We start from the raw sequence: 15,493 nt of genomic DNA, 5'->3' as shown, positions 1-15,493 counted from the left end.
AGACTGGCCATGAAATATCAGAGATGATACTGAAGACATTAGAGGAGCACCTTGACATTGCAGATTGCAGAGGCCAGGGCTTTGACAATGGCTCGAGCATGTCAGGAAAAGTTAAAGGGGTCCAGGCTGAAATAAGGAAAATAAATCCAGTTGCTACATATTCACCATGTGCCTCACATACTCTAAATCTTGTTGGAGTACATGCTGCAGATGTTTCAACATTTTTCGGGTGTTTGAATCGCTTGTACAATATCTTCAGTGCCAGCCCAGAGAGATGGGCCATTCTCAAAGAAAAGACTGGCTGCTCCCTTCACCGCATGTCTGATACCCGTTGGAGTGCCCGCATAGCGGCTGTTAAACCAGTGGCAAATCACTTACCATCACTCCTTGAGGCCCTGGATAGCATCCTTGCTAGATGCAGCTTGACTAATGAAGTCAAATCAGAGGTCACTGGTCTCAGGAGTTATTTTACATCTTTTAAAGCCATTGTTCTCCTGACTGTTTGGAAAAAAATACTGCAGTCCATTGAAAACAGAAACATAATTCTGCAGTCAGGAAAAATTACACTAGATGTAGAAGCAGCCAATATAGAGGCACTGAAGGAAGAAATGCAGGTCTTTCGCGACTCATGGGATGACTTTGGATGAGCTATGGATGTTCCCATTGGATTTCCAGTCAGCCACAAGCAAAAGAGAAAACGTTTTGCAGATGAGAGTCAGAGGTCAGAAGAAGAGGGAAACTAACAGGAGATGGAATCAAATCTGTTTCGCAACACTGTTTTCTATGTGGCTTTAGATAACATCATCTGTGCCTTGGACACCCGCTTTCAATCCATTGCAAATATCTGTGAGGAATTTGCTGCAATACTGAAAATCAAGGATTTAAAAGATTATCAGATTCACTCAGTTTGCCATTCATTAACAAGCAAATACAAACAGGATCTTAGTGCTAATTTTGAAAGTGAAGTGCAACATTTGAGGTCTGTTTATAGTGCCACATTTTCAGACTGCCACTCTCCCCTTGAACTGCTGAATTCCATTTGGAAACTTCAGCTTCAGAGCATTTTTGGTGAAGTATGTGTTGCCATCCGAATCTTCTGTACGTTACCTGTGACTGTTGCAGGTGGAGAAAGGGCGTTTAGCAAACTGAAACTAGTTAAGAACTATCTCAGATCCACAACAAGCCAGGAGAGGCTAAATAGCCTTGCTAGACTTTCAATTGAAAGTCAGCTAAGCCGACAGTTGGACTTCAAAGACCTCATCAGCGAATTTGCTTACAAAAAGGCCCGGCGTTGGGCTTTCTGATGAGACTTACATTGAACAAACAAGCCAATTTAAACTTAAACTGAGACATTTAAGTTAAATGCTCCATATTTACCTGTGGACTATCTTGAGCCAGGACACTTTGTTTTTTTGCATATCAGTGCTTGATTGTTAAATACAATAAAATACCCACTACCTATTTGTTGAGTGGTTAACTGAAAATGTATTTGCAGGAATAGAATGCATTCTGTCTTTATGATGATATTGATCTGAAAATTATATTTAAAAAAATGCATGTTGTTTGATGTACAAAAGGTCGTCTCTGTTAGTACTGTTCCCTTAAGAGTGCTGTTAATGATCGCACATGTAAATTCCCACACTGCCGCGGTCCTTGAATGCACCGCAGACGTGTCTATCAATCGGAGAAAAACAGTTGAGTGACTCCGCAGTGTGCGTCTTAAAGCAGTGAGTTTTTGTTGTTATGACACGTGTATCTTTCGTTAGTAATAACATGCCAGTCGTTTTTGGGCAGTAGCAATCGTTAGGTTATAAAGAATTAGCTACTAATTAGCGGCAGGTAGTTAGCTGCCGCTAAACGTTTATGCTAGCTCACTGCGTAGCTAAGCACTGTTGTTTACGTTGCATTTGCCGTTTGATTGATCCGTTGGGTGATCATTATAATTTGAGTTGTACGTAATATTGAGCTGTATTTCAGTTACTCTTATTGGATTCACATAATTGGCTCAGTATATATTTTATGTGATTTATATTTCATTTCTAATTGTATTTTGTTACTGTTTGTATTACAGAAACCACACACAATCCTGTAATCACTCACAACTTTATATAAAGAGTCAAACTTCATTCTGGACCCCGTTCCTCATTTTCCACCGACCTGCACGTGTCCTGACCGACACACTGAGGTGTTTGCAGCCACCTAAGATCCCCATCCAAACAGTCTACACAACATTTGATGTTGCTCATCAGTGAAATGAGAATAAGACAACTAATAATACATAATTTACATAATGATACTCTGACTTGTGAAGTCGTTCGTCGTAAAAAAGGAAACAAATTGAGTGTATTACACCAGGAACCGTCAAGAACACTGAAAAACAAGAAAATTGAAGGTGGCAATGAATGGGGTAGAGGGGCCCACACCGATATTCTTTCAGGGGGCCCAGAATTCCTAGCAACTGCCCTGGTTTGCATTAGTGGTGTGTGATACTGCATATTTTGGTATCGATCCGATACCAAGTAAATATGAGCCAGTATTGCCGATACTGATACCGATACCAATACTTTTCAATAAATAAGGTGGATGCGTCATTGAATTGCTCAAACCTCAATTAATTTTCATGATCTTTAGTGTTGTTTGTGTGATGTTTCCTTTTTTATTATTAAATAGTTAAAACCCAGGACAGAATTAGGACAGTATATAATTAAATAGAAAATACTTTATTATCAAATTTTTTCAGAAAAATCTTAAATAAAAAGTGCACGCAAACCAGTAAATAAATCAAAACAAGTACTGTTGAGAAAGTATAATACAAAAATTTAATTAAAATTCTTGCTACTTGCTTGTTTGCTTTGCGCGTCTAAGTTACGTCACGTGACTCACGTGACATCGCAACATCTAAACACAAGAGGGGGGAGGGGGAGCAAAGTGTGCCTGCTCTGCGCTGACACAGGAGCGGCAAGTCCGGCGACCTGGCTGTTTCCTCTTTGCTGAAACCGCAGCATTGCAAACAAGAGCGGAGTGTAAAGTAGAATCGACCTCACCAGGCTAGTATCAATCCAATACCAATACCAACTTGGTATCGATACTATCGATATTTGGATCAATCCGCCCACCACTAGTTTGCATTCATCCTTCACCTTCAGTAAATTGCTGCTTTTAAAGATACATTTTTTTTCTGTAGATGAAGCCTACATTCATTATTTTATTGGCCAGTGACTTTTTATGTTGTTGTTGTTTCTGTACTGTCAAGTTTTAATGTGATATTACAGCAATGAATAAAGAAATAAGCAGATAAATTAGGAAAGGAAAGAGAAAAAAAGGGACATTTCCACACAGAGTAGAAAACTGTTTTTCTAATGAAGGGAAACATCAGTGAGCTCAGCAGGTTGAAGGGAGTAACACATTTATTGTTGAGTGTTGAGTCAAATATAGTTGTGTTGAGTTAAGCAGAGCTCCATCCTAAACTCTGTGTTAATGCTTCCAGATGTGTGATCTGCCTTCTCACCTCCGTGACCACAGCTGCTGGAGGAGAGAGTCCACCAGGAGCCAGATGAGCACCAGCACCAACAGGGTGAGACTCCTTTCTTTTACTGTCTGGGCAAAAATGTGGATCCTGTTAGATTTGTTATGAGCTTGTGCTGATTTGAAATATGATTATGAAGATTATCTTTAGTTTGATTTAGTGCTTTAATATCTAATGTTTTGATGAGCCTAATTTGTCATTAACCTCAGTGATTCCACTGGTTACATATTATAAAATGTTCATGTAAGATTGAAGGGAAACCAACACTCACGAGCACATGTGGCATAAAACTGTAAATAGTTTTATGATTAGTTGAAAAATACAAAATACAATCACACTGTTATGACCCTCAAGAAAAGACAAAGATGTTGTGGACAATGGACTTGTTTTGCTGGTGTACATTATTTTCCTTTTGATTTTAAATTTGTTTCTAGTTTGATTTGAATTCTGAACAAATGGTCACTACTGAAGGTGAACTGTGAGGGATTCATGGAAAAAATGTGATTTTTCCTTTATTACTATACATGAAAGAGTTTATTTGCATTTAGTTTGAAGGGAGTCAGTGGAGATATTAGATAGTAAAACGTTACAGACTGGCAATGCCTCCCACCTCCAGGATTGACATCCTGTCAGTTTAACTTGGTCCTGTCCAGTGTTGCCATGGCTGCCAGTCACATCATATCCCCAAGTTGCTGAGATGTGGTTTTGCCTGTAAAGTCCTGATGTGGGCCTCTGTCCCTCTGCTGGGAGCAGCAGAAACACCTGTCTTCAGTTTCTCTGGTTGTCCTGCAGACAGCCGTCCCACTGATTGTTTGTCCTCCTGCAGATCTTCATGCTCTGCCTGGATGATGCTGAACAGTTGTGCTGAGTATGCGTTTGTTTGGGCCTCGGTCGGTGCTTTATGCTAAGTGATCAGTAAGTTTGATGTGTGGCTGCTGTTCAGAGACCAGTGGGAGTGGTTGTATGTTGATGAAAGCTGTGGATGGTGGAAGTGTGGAGTGGAGGTGTGTGCTGGAGTGTTACGTGTGTGATTTCCTTGGCTGTTGCTGTGAATGGGGGCTTTGTGGAGTGGGCTGTAGCAGGTCATTGTTTGGCCGAGGTGGTAAACCTCACTCTGTCTCATCTGGTGAGTGAGTCAAGCGAGTCAGTATTTGTCGTCCTGAGCAGCATCCACACTTGTTAAATACGTGGCGTTTGCTGCGTGTAACAGCACCTCTGCTCTGTTTCCTCAGAGCTTCGTGTTGAATCCACTGATGTTACAGCAGCAGTCTGAGAGGACTTTATGTGAACCAGTTTGACCTGGTCCTTGACTTTCTCTCTGTGTCCATTTCTGTAACAGGCTGCTGTATGCAGGAGGAGACCAAGGGAGCAGGAGACCAGCTCCAGGGCCCTCGGCGAGAAGACGCTGTGAGACCTCTGCTCCACAGGCCATACCGGCCAGTGTCCAGCAGGAGGTCAGTGCTCTAAATGTAAAGACAAGTGTTGGTTTTCACCTGCCTCCTGTCTTTGTGTTGGTCAGAAGCATTTTATCCTGGCTCAGTGGTCACCACACACATTTGTCCCACTCTACTGCAGCAGTCTAAAGGGTGTAGCTGATCCAGTCTGACCTTCCTTCTCCTCCACTCTCTGTCTCTGTAAAATGATCCAGTCCAGAGTCCTCCCACAGCCTGTGGCCCACGTTCAGCAGGATGACGTCATGCACTTGTCCCTCTGGCCTGTCCCCCAGCCTGGTGCTCACCGTCCCTCTGCTTTTGATGCACTGGAGTTTTTCATGTCCTGGATATCTGACTCTCCATACAACCCAGAGATGTGAGCCTCCAGCACGAAACAGTCCAGAGAGTACCACACACACACACAGTTTTTACTCTCTTCAGTATTTAGATAAGTTGTAACTCTTTTAGTATTTAAAAGTAACGGTAGTTTTTTCCCCAACTCCTTTCAAAGTTTTATCTACACTTTCCTAAAAAAAAAAAAGCATGCTAGTAAATGGTTGTAGTAAGTTTCAACTCTTTTTCGTATATAGATAAGTTTCTGTTCTCTTTAGTGTGTAAGATAAGTTTAACTGTTTGTAGTATTTAGATAAGTTTGAACTCTCAGTAGTATTTAATAGCACTTTTTTAAAAGAGAAAAAAGTATTGGTAAGTCTTTTTTCCAACTCCTTCCTTCAAACTTTCATTTTTTTCTACAGTCAAAAAAACCTCAGAAAAAACAAATTAACCTTACTGTGAATATAGATTTAGTGCATCTTAGTACATAAGTCCCAAAGTATTTAGCTAAGTGTTTCAACCATTTAAAACATTTCTAAATATAATAATTCTGTCCATTGAGACCAAATTGGCATAACTTCCATGACAGAAGTAAAAGGCTTTAGGAGGGTCTACAGACAATATTCCATCCCAACATGTTCTTCCCACGGTTCATATGTCAGTATAATGACAGAAAGTACACAACAGTAAACACCAATCAAAAGTACAATGGTACAGTTTTTTTGGATGATTTTTTTTCTGACCTAATTTTTTGTTTATCTAAAGAATTTTTTCTTTGATAAATTTTCAATTTTCCTTTAAGTTAATGTTTAAAATTATAACGTACATTTATTAACTGATGAATAAGTCCAAACATGCATTAGACATGCATTGTCTAACAACATGCATTGTGTAACGTGAGAGCATGTCACACTGTCTCCAGCCACTAGAGGTCAGGAGTGCACAGTTTTAAAGGGCTCTGATTATGTCAGTCTCACAGTCTGAATTAATGTGAGTGATTTACAACCCAAACTTTCACATCTCCTGAGCTCTGGAGCCTGAAACCAGTGGAACACAAGTTTAGATGGAACATTGTCAGAGGGTTTTGGTTAGGGTGGGGTAGACCCTCCTAAAGACCTGTTATATTAGTGTTCAGCAGATGTGAACATGTTACAATACAACTCAATTCATTCATTTATCAGTAGGAGTAGTAGTAGCTTTATTTGTAGCAGCTTTAATAATACATTGGTAGTTGTGTAAGAAACAGCAGTGCTAAATATTAAAACATATTAATAAATAAATCATCTATTAAATATCTTAAAAACCTGCAACAGTTATAAAGAGTTTGGATTTTTAACAGTAGCAGCTGCTGTGTCAGATGTGATAAAGTTAACACCTCATAGATGGAGTAGTTGTACTTTATGTATTTTTTAAGTTAATTTCATTTGACTAAATCCTTTTATGAGCCAAAATAATGAAGGCTCATTTCTAAAATGTATTTTTGGCTTCTTTTTCTACATTGAGTCCATATTTTTATCTCTTTCTGTGGTGAACTTGTCATAATGACTGTGTAGAAGAAGGAAAGAGCTGTAAGAGGCTCTGTAGACGTTGTTCCATTGAAATCCTTTTTTTGCTGTAGTGCACACATCACTGACTTCAGAAGATGTGAAAAGTATTGTCCAAACATACAGTCTCATAATGTTTGTAAGTAATATCAGAATGATTTGATTCTGTCTAAATATATTGAATTATGAAGAGTTGGATAGAAACATTGCAGAATGAACAATAGGAGACATGTATTTGGATGGAACACTGTCACAGGGTGAGGGAGGCCCAGAGCCTCCTAAAGCTTTTTCCTTCTGTTACACTGCTCAACACAGGCAAACTCATTACAACATATAAGCATAAATACACATTTGTAGCTCATGTGGTAACAGAAGCGTTGTTACTGTACTTTGCTTGGTTTTATTACTGGGCTAACCCACTCTGCCTTCTATCTTGTCTTACATAGTGTATTTAGAATTTTCCATGTCCAAATATTAAGCTGCAAAATTAAATCATGTTCAGTTGTTTTCAGATTCAGATTCAGAGAACTTTATTTGTCCCCGGGGGGCAATTTAAGGCACATTGAGCAGCATGAGGTGAAAAAGACATTTCAAACAAGACACAACAAGAAACATACAATATATATACATATATTTACAATACCAGGGTGAATAAAGTGCAGACAGTGTCAAAGTAAAGTTTGACAACAGAAACATAAGTGGTAACAGTTGGTCTACTGATTGTAGTGATATTTCAGTATTTCAGCAGCTTTAGCAGCAGGAGAAGCAGCAGGATCAGTTCTAATGGCTTTCATAACAGAGGTAAAGAGCTTCAGCAGAGTCTAGTGGAAATATTCACTTCTGTTTTTTCATCCATCACTGTGCTCACTTTTTCTCTGAAATTTCCACAGACAGTTGAACCTGTTCAGCTCGTTGGAGTCTTATCTTCACCTAAACAGGAAGACTCAACTATTCTGAGCATCTAAACCTTGTAGACGGTCGGTCAGATTATCTATCACACACTCAGAGGAAAGATCCAGTGAAGCTGTTTTTCTCTCTTGTCAGGGGGCACTGGACTGAGGAGTGCCGCCAAAGCTTTGAGATGCTTAAAACCGATGCACTGGTGCTTGCTTATGCTGATTTTTCCCTCCCTTTCATCTTGGAGGTTGATGCAAGCTATGGTGGCCTGGGAGCTTTGCTGTCACAGGAGCAGGGTGGCAAGGTGAGGCCCATCGATTATGCTAGCCGAGGTTTGAGGCCCACTGAGCGCAACATGGCAAATTATAGCTCCATGAAGCTGGAGTTATAAGTGGGCCATGACTTAAAAATTCAGGGTGTATCTGCTCGGCCATAAATGTCTGGTCTACACGGACAACAATCCACTCAGCCACCTGTCCTCCGCTAAGCTTGGTGCTGCCGAGCGGCGCTGGGCAGCACAGCTTGCCTCATTTGATTTTGAGATCAAGTATTGCTCAGGGAGGAGTAATAAAAATGCTGATGCTGAAGCCACACAAGCGGCTGTTATAGCCTTGCCCTACCATACGCCTTCTGACCTCTGTGTGTTCCAGCAAGATGATCCTGTTATCCAGGAGATCTTGGCATTTTGGGAACAGAAGTGGCGTCCGAACTATGAGGAGCAAAAGCAGCTGTCACAGCCTGCTTTGGCATTGCTCCGGCAATGGGACCGCTTGGTAGAGAGGGATGGAGTCTGTTTTTCAGTTGTTGTTGCCTGCTTCTCTAAAACAAGAGGTTTTGACAGAGGTCCATCAGAGGCATGGCCATCAGGGTGTTGAGCGAACTCTGGAGCTGCTGCGACAGCAGTGTTACTGGCCAGCTATGTCCTCCAATGTGGCACATTGGTGTCAAAGTTGTGAGAGGTGCCAGGTTGCTAAGGACAACCTACCTGCTGTCCGTTTCATGGGGCATTTGCTGGCTTCTCTGAGATCCTGGCCATGAACTACACCGTGTTGGAACCCACTCAAAATGGAATTGAAAATGTCCTTGTTCTTACTTATGTTTTCAGTAAATATACACTGGCTGTTCCTACTCGTGACCAATGAGACTCCACTGTGGCTCAGGTGTTAGTGATGGAGTGGTTCTCAAAGTTTGGGGTCCCTGCCCGTATACATTCTGACCAGGGCCGCAACTTTGAGAGCTCCCTGATCCAGCAGCTTTGTGGCCTTTATGGCATTGAGAAATCCAGCACAACTCCATACCATCCAGCTGGCAATGGTCAGTGTGAGCGGTTTAATGGTACCCTTTACAACCTGCTGCGTACCCTCCCTGTGTCCCAGAAGCGGCACTGGAACTCTTGCCTGCCACAGGTGCTGTATTCTTACGCCCCATCAGGTAAGTGGTGAGACCCCATTCTTCCTAATGTTTGGACAAGAGCCAAGGCTCCCAGTTGATTTTCTGTTGAGTCGAGTCCCAGACCCTGTTGGTGTCCATGAGTGGATTCAGGAGCATCAGGCTCATTTACAGATAGTGTTTGAAGGCACCCGAGAGAGGTTGAGAGTCACAGCAGAATGCCGAAAGAGGAATCATGACCAGCATGTCCAAGGCGCTCCACTGAAGGTGGGCCAGTTGGTATTGTTGCGAGATTTTAGTGTGAGAGGGCGCCATAAGATCCAGGATCTGTGGAGCTCTGTGGTGTACAGAGTTCTTAAAGCGCCAAAAGGAGGCTCTGTGTACACCATTGCACCTACAGGTGACCACACCAAAGCCAGACGAGTCCATTGGACGCTGTTGAAGGCCTTGGTTGGAGTTGGTTCCCCAGGTGATGCTGCCACCCCCTGTTCATCTCCTCCTGACCAGCAACAGTTGGAGGACAACCTGTCATTTGATGGTGACTTGTTGGTCCTGTGGCAGCGCCTAGCCAATTAGCTGCAGCGACTCAGACCACCTCTTTGTTGCCAGCGTTATGGACAAATGCAGCCCAGACTGCATCAGGTCCTTCAGTGACCCCTGCTGCTGTGGCAGCAGGCTCAGTACCTTCCCAGCTGGCTGTTCCATCAGCCATTGACCCTGGCACCAGTGACACGGCAGTACACCGGACGGCATGGTCGATGGCTGGTCAACACTCCAATGTCCATCATCTCCCGAGATCAGTCGGAGGCATTGGTCACGTTGCTGTAAATGTTCCGGGGCCAGTGTCTAATGCTGTTTCTGCCGTCTTTAGGCCGTGGAGCTAGCTGTGGTATCTTAGGCTTTGGCTTATCCATCGTCGGGGTGACGATGCATTTGGCAGGGTAGATTGTAGCAGGCTGAGATGTTTCACCTTTCATCTCCCAGTGCGAGTTTGCGCCGTTTTGTTCACCTTGGTCTTGGTTGGCATATCACCACATGAGGGCACTCTATAAAAGGGTGCTGTGGCCATCTTGACCCTCTCTTGCTCCTGGCTCCGGGGCTCACTTCCTGGTCGCCCGCTTCCTTCTGCCTTGTCGTTGCTGGTGCAGACGCCGAACTGCAGGCCCTACACCAACGTGCGTGGCTTGTGGGTTCATATCCAGTGCTGCAAATTAGCTGCAGGTTGCTGCTAGCCTCCACTGTTGCCGAGTGGACACGCGCTCGCTTCTCTCTTCCTCAGGCGATCACACCTGAGGAAGCTGATAGGTATGTACGTCTCAGTGCGTTTGATGCAGTTAACCTGCTTGTGCCTTTCATGTGTAGCTTGGTTAACTTTGTTTCCTTCTTTTTGTTAATACAGAGGACTATTTGCTGGCTGCTCTGTCCAGCACGGAGCAAGAAATACTGCTGCTTTGCCTGATTTGCCTGTTTTGCCTGGTTTTGCCTCAACAAGGTGTTTCTGCCGCGCTTCACCGGTGTGGTTCCGCTGGCCGCTCGGGTGCTCTGGCGTTGCTGCTGTCGGGCTGCGCAGGTGGACAACGTAATCACCCCTACCTACGCGAGTATTGAATGGACAGTTTCGTTTGCCTTGGGCCTGGACTTTTAAAAATTGAATGAATGCAATGTGGGGTTGCTCCTTATTTAATGCCCCCATTTCCTCTGTTGTATTTAGTTAGTATGGGTTTGGGGTTATTCTTTTGATTACTTTGTTTTCTTTATAGCTTTTGTTTCTATTAGATTAGGTTATTTGGTTTATTAAATATTCGGTTTAACTAGGTTCTGTGCTGATTTATTTGTTGTTTTTTTCTTTTTCTTTCTTTTCTTATGTAATTTTCATATTCTGTTATTCAATTAGCCCTGGTATTCAGTTGGATTGTTTTATTTTGTTTTCTGACTGTTTGTTTCTTTTGTCTGTGACAACAATTTTATGTTATGCTATTGATATTCTTAGTTGCTTTGGTTAATTTGTAAGCATTGGTTTATTGTTTTTTTTGTTAGTATTTGTATATTGGTTATTTGTTTTCCTGTGTTGGGAGTGACCCCACTAATTTTATTTCCTTGTCCCCTTTTCAGTGGCTGAGAGCTGAAGGTGGTGGCGGTCGTGGTGCCAGGTGGTGGTTTCCCCCTCTTTCCTGTGTCATGTGCCTCCCCTGGTTCTGGGTTCCTTTCACTACGTGTGCGTGGGTGTGTGTGGCTGTCACGTGTGGCTGGGGTGATCATTTTTGTATATTATGTGGGATCTCTCACCCCCCTTCTCGAGCTGGCCTCCCGGTAAGCCTCAGCCCTGATAAGACCCCCCTTTTCCCTCACGTCCCCTGTGTATGAATGGTGTTTTATAATGTTTTAATACAATTTTGAAATAAAGCACATATTGATTATTGCCTTGCAACCACGTCTCTGCCCGTTACTCTTAGTTGGGTGTTGTGGTGACCTGCACCATCCGCTATCATCATATCTATGTCATCTTCCCTCTCGCTCGCCACACTGATTAGCTTCATTATCTGTAGCTTGACATGGCACGTTCTCTCTGTGGTTTTTGTATTTCTTGCAATGTGGTTTGGAGCCAAACATCCTCTGACGTATGAGAGGTTAACAGTGAGCTGAGGTAGAATGCTTAAGAGATGCTTTCCTTGATATGTCTGGATATTAAAGGCCTGCATGCAGTGCATCGTTCCTGGTGACATTTTGTCTACCACCAATCCATCTACCATCTTTGTTCAGAAATGTTTTGTTACATTGAGATGAAAATAATTGATGAAATTTTGGCTGATTCATGATTTAGTCCAGAGGAAAATTTTCTGACAGCTGCTCCGAATTGCAGTCACAGAGTGAGAGACATAAATTAGCTCAGAAGAGGAGGACCATCCTTACACGTTGGAGCTGTTGGAGGTTTGGCTGCTGTTGGTTAAACTCAGTCGTCTCTCTCCTCCATGTCCTCACAGACAAAGTCCTGCAGAGCCATTACCCAAGAGATGTACTTGATGCTCTCTATCTCACCTCCACAGTAACCAGGCTTCTGGATGTGGATCTCCAGATGGTCCTGAAGGTTCTCGTCATCCATGATGTCCTTGATGTGATCCAGGAGGATGGTTCTCTTTGGAAAGCCACAGAAGGTCTGAAAGGAATCACAAACATCAGTGTTGTCATCTCTGTGCTGACAGTTTATTCCACAGAGTCATGTTGGCAAACAAACCTCTGATGTCAAGTCAAGCTGACCACAGCTGTTGGTCTATATTTGATTTTGATGCTAAACACTGACCAGTATCACAGATGAGAGAAGTGATGAAAACTATGATTGGATGTGATTGAAATAATGATTGTAATAAAATTATTCATCAAAGCCAAAGACAGATGTTGACTTTCAGATGTGTGTGTACGGGGGTGTGTGTGTTTGTTTTAGGCTGTGTGATCAGGTGATCCTCAGGTGAAATCAGCTGTTTAATGCAGCCCTTGACTTTGCATTCCCCGTGAGTGATTCTTTGTTCTGCCCTTATGTCTTTTTCCTTCTTCTGTGATTGTCTGCCCGCCCTGATGTGTTTCACTTGTTACACAGTTCCTTTGTGTATTTAAGTCTGTGTTTCCTTCATTCCTCTGAGTTTCCTCATGCTTCTACTTAGTTCCTGTTCATGTTTTACTGGCAACAAGAATTGTGATGTTTTATACTTATTCTACATTGTGAAGCTCGTCTGAAGTCACAATGACAGGGGTTAGACCATTATGGTCTATCTGCACACATATCTGCCTTCATTCAAGATACAAATATGAAACTGGTGGAAACTGATATTTATCCACATTAATGTGAAACCTGAATGTTTGTGTTGAAGACATCACTGTTGAAATGGAGAATTTAGTTCCATTGGAGCTCAGCTGATTCAACTGATCAATAATCAATAATAATGAAAACATCAAACAGCAGCAGAGTGTGTGTGTGTTCACACTGGGAGTCATGAGGAGGTTTCATGTCTTAATAACACTTCAGCATGTGAACTTCAGTCTGACTGAGACCCAGTCCAACCAGTCACACTGCATATTTGGATAATGAAGAGACGGCACACCCACACACACACACACACACACACACACACACACACACACCTCTGGGCAAAACCTTGGAGTTTACTTTCATTTTGATCAAACTTTGTGGCGCAGATGATTTTCTCCATCTGAAGGTAAATGTCAGCAGTTTTAATGTTTTACTCATCTCTCAACAACTCTCCCTGTTGTTACCTGGGGTTACTGACCATTGATTTATGGTGTTTTGTTTGTTTTGTTTTTTTTCAGGCTTTTTTTTGGGTGTCAGTTACAGTTCACCCCCACAAGAACCAGAGGAAAAAGAAGCTTGAACTGAAGAACTAAGAGTCTTTCCTACACTGACAGGAGAGAGCTGCAGAGGGAAAGTTCATGGGAAAAAATTGAGTAAGTGGAGCTCTTGATTAGTTTGATTTATCTTCATTAAAGGGACATGGTTTTCTCTAGTTTGTGGAAAATGTTGACAGTGACGTCTCTAGTTCTTCTGGTTATTTTAGCTGGAGAAACTGGTTTATTACCAGTGTTTTACAGTTGGATGGAGTTTGTTTAAATCAGGAGGAGGTTTGAAACAATCGTCATCTCAAACTGAAATATCAACTTTGAAACTTAAGAGGACATTCATGACATTCATATTTATTTATTTATTTAACCTTCAGTTAACCAGGTAAGTCAGTTGAGAACAAGTTCTCATTTCCAACGACGACCTGGCCAAGAGGCAGAAGCATGAGGCATGTTATACAATAATTCAGCAAATATGATAAACAATAAACAATAATTGCGATAAAGAACACTCACATAAACAATTAAAAACATGAAGTTCATGTTCACAAATGTATACAACATACAACAAGGAGATCCCACGAGCAAATTAGAAGCAGGTGCACTGATTGGAAATTATAGATTGTAATGAGTTATTGAAGGTAGATAAAGGGAAGGTACAGAGCTTTTGTGTTTTTTGTAACTCAGTCCAGTTGCTAGAGGCAACAAAATGGAATGAAAAACGACCAAAGGTTTTAGTCTGTTGGAGATACAGAATGTTCACTGAATAAAAGCTTTGTTACACTTTTTGATCCAAGCAGATAAAAACATTTTTATCAGTTCTCTGACATTTGTGTTTTTGTGGGGTTGTCTTGGAGTTGTTGTTAAACCTGACGTTACCGTGCCAAACCCAAATCCTGCCAAATCCTCGTAGTACAGGCACACATACACACACACATAAAAAAAAGTTTTAATATTATTGTAAAGGCTTTATTGAAATTGCCAGTCTTTTATTTTGAAAAGCATGTACAAGTTGTATGGAATCTAATACTTTTGTAGTGAAAAGTAACTCAGTACTTTTATTGCAGTGCTGCACTGAAACTCCAGTGTTTCCATTTTCTGCTTCTTTATACTTTTACTTCACAACTTTTCAGAGGGAAATATTTCACTGTTTTACTACATTTATTTCACAGCTACAGTTACTTTTCAGATTAAGATTGGAAATAAAAACCAAATGAGTCTGTTCTGCATGATCAGCACTTTGACTTTTGACAGCTGAAGTATATTTTACTGATTACACTCGTGTACTTTTACTGAAGTGAAATTACAAAGCAGGATTTTTAGATAGTGTCAGATAAAACCAGTGGATCTCAGTCTGTCTGTGTGTCAGTGAATGGAAATGCTCGTCCCTGGATCCTGTGTGTGCTGCTCTGCACTTCACTGCAGCTTCATGACCCCATCTAGTGGACTGACAGTGGAAGTACAGCAGCTGATGGCAGCTTCCTCTGACTCACACTGCTGTCTGACCGCATTCAACTGACACTGATATGAAAGAGGAAAGAAGAGCCAATCAGTGGAGGAGCAGCTGATATTTCTACAGGACAAATGATGGAGAGGATGATTTCAGTTGATGTGTAGGTGAATGATTTGTGTTTTCTCTCCAGATGAAGGTAGAAAGTGTGTGTGAGCTGATGTGGATGTGAATTCAGCATCATGAATCAGTGTGAGGACAAAGAGGAGGGAGCCCCTCCCCCTAAAAGCAGTCTGTGTGGGGACCATGAGATCCAGACCAAAGCTCAGAGGTGAGATGAGGATCTCTAACTGTCAATGACTCTTCTCCATGTCAGAGCTCAGCACTCACATCACTGCACCATCATTATTCACACTCAAAGCTCTGTGTGTGTTGTGTTGAAGGCCAGAGCAGCAGCACACACCAGACTCTGCTGGACCTGGACCTGAACATGGACCTGAGCCCAGCTGTGTGTCCATGAAGAGTGACACGTCACAGTGTCACTCCATTGATTTCAAAGGACAGCCTCCCTCTG

At 42.1% G+C, this 15,493-nt stretch overlaps 1 long non-coding RNA gene across 1 annotated transcript; it reads left to right on the top strand.

Moving 5' to 3' along the window:
* Positions 1-13,269: 13,269 nt before the first annotated feature.
* On the top strand, positions 13,270-15,152 carry LOC121195365. The gene is made up of 3 exons (XR_005895460.1): positions 13,270-13,330; positions 13,443-13,577; positions 15,113-15,152. It is a non-coding gene; the product is annotated as an uncharacterized LOC121195365 (long non-coding RNA).
* The last annotated feature ends 341 nt before the right edge of the window (positions 15,153-15,493 follow it).

This window comes from Toxotes jaculatrix, chromosome 16, assembly GCF_017976425.1.
Source record: "Toxotes jaculatrix isolate fToxJac2 chromosome 16, fToxJac2.pri, whole genome shotgun sequence".
NCBI lineage: Eukaryota > Metazoa > Chordata > Actinopteri > Toxotidae > Toxotes > Toxotes jaculatrix.
Note: the sequence above shows the minus strand (reverse complement) of the source record. Positions and strands in the feature narration are given on the sequence as shown.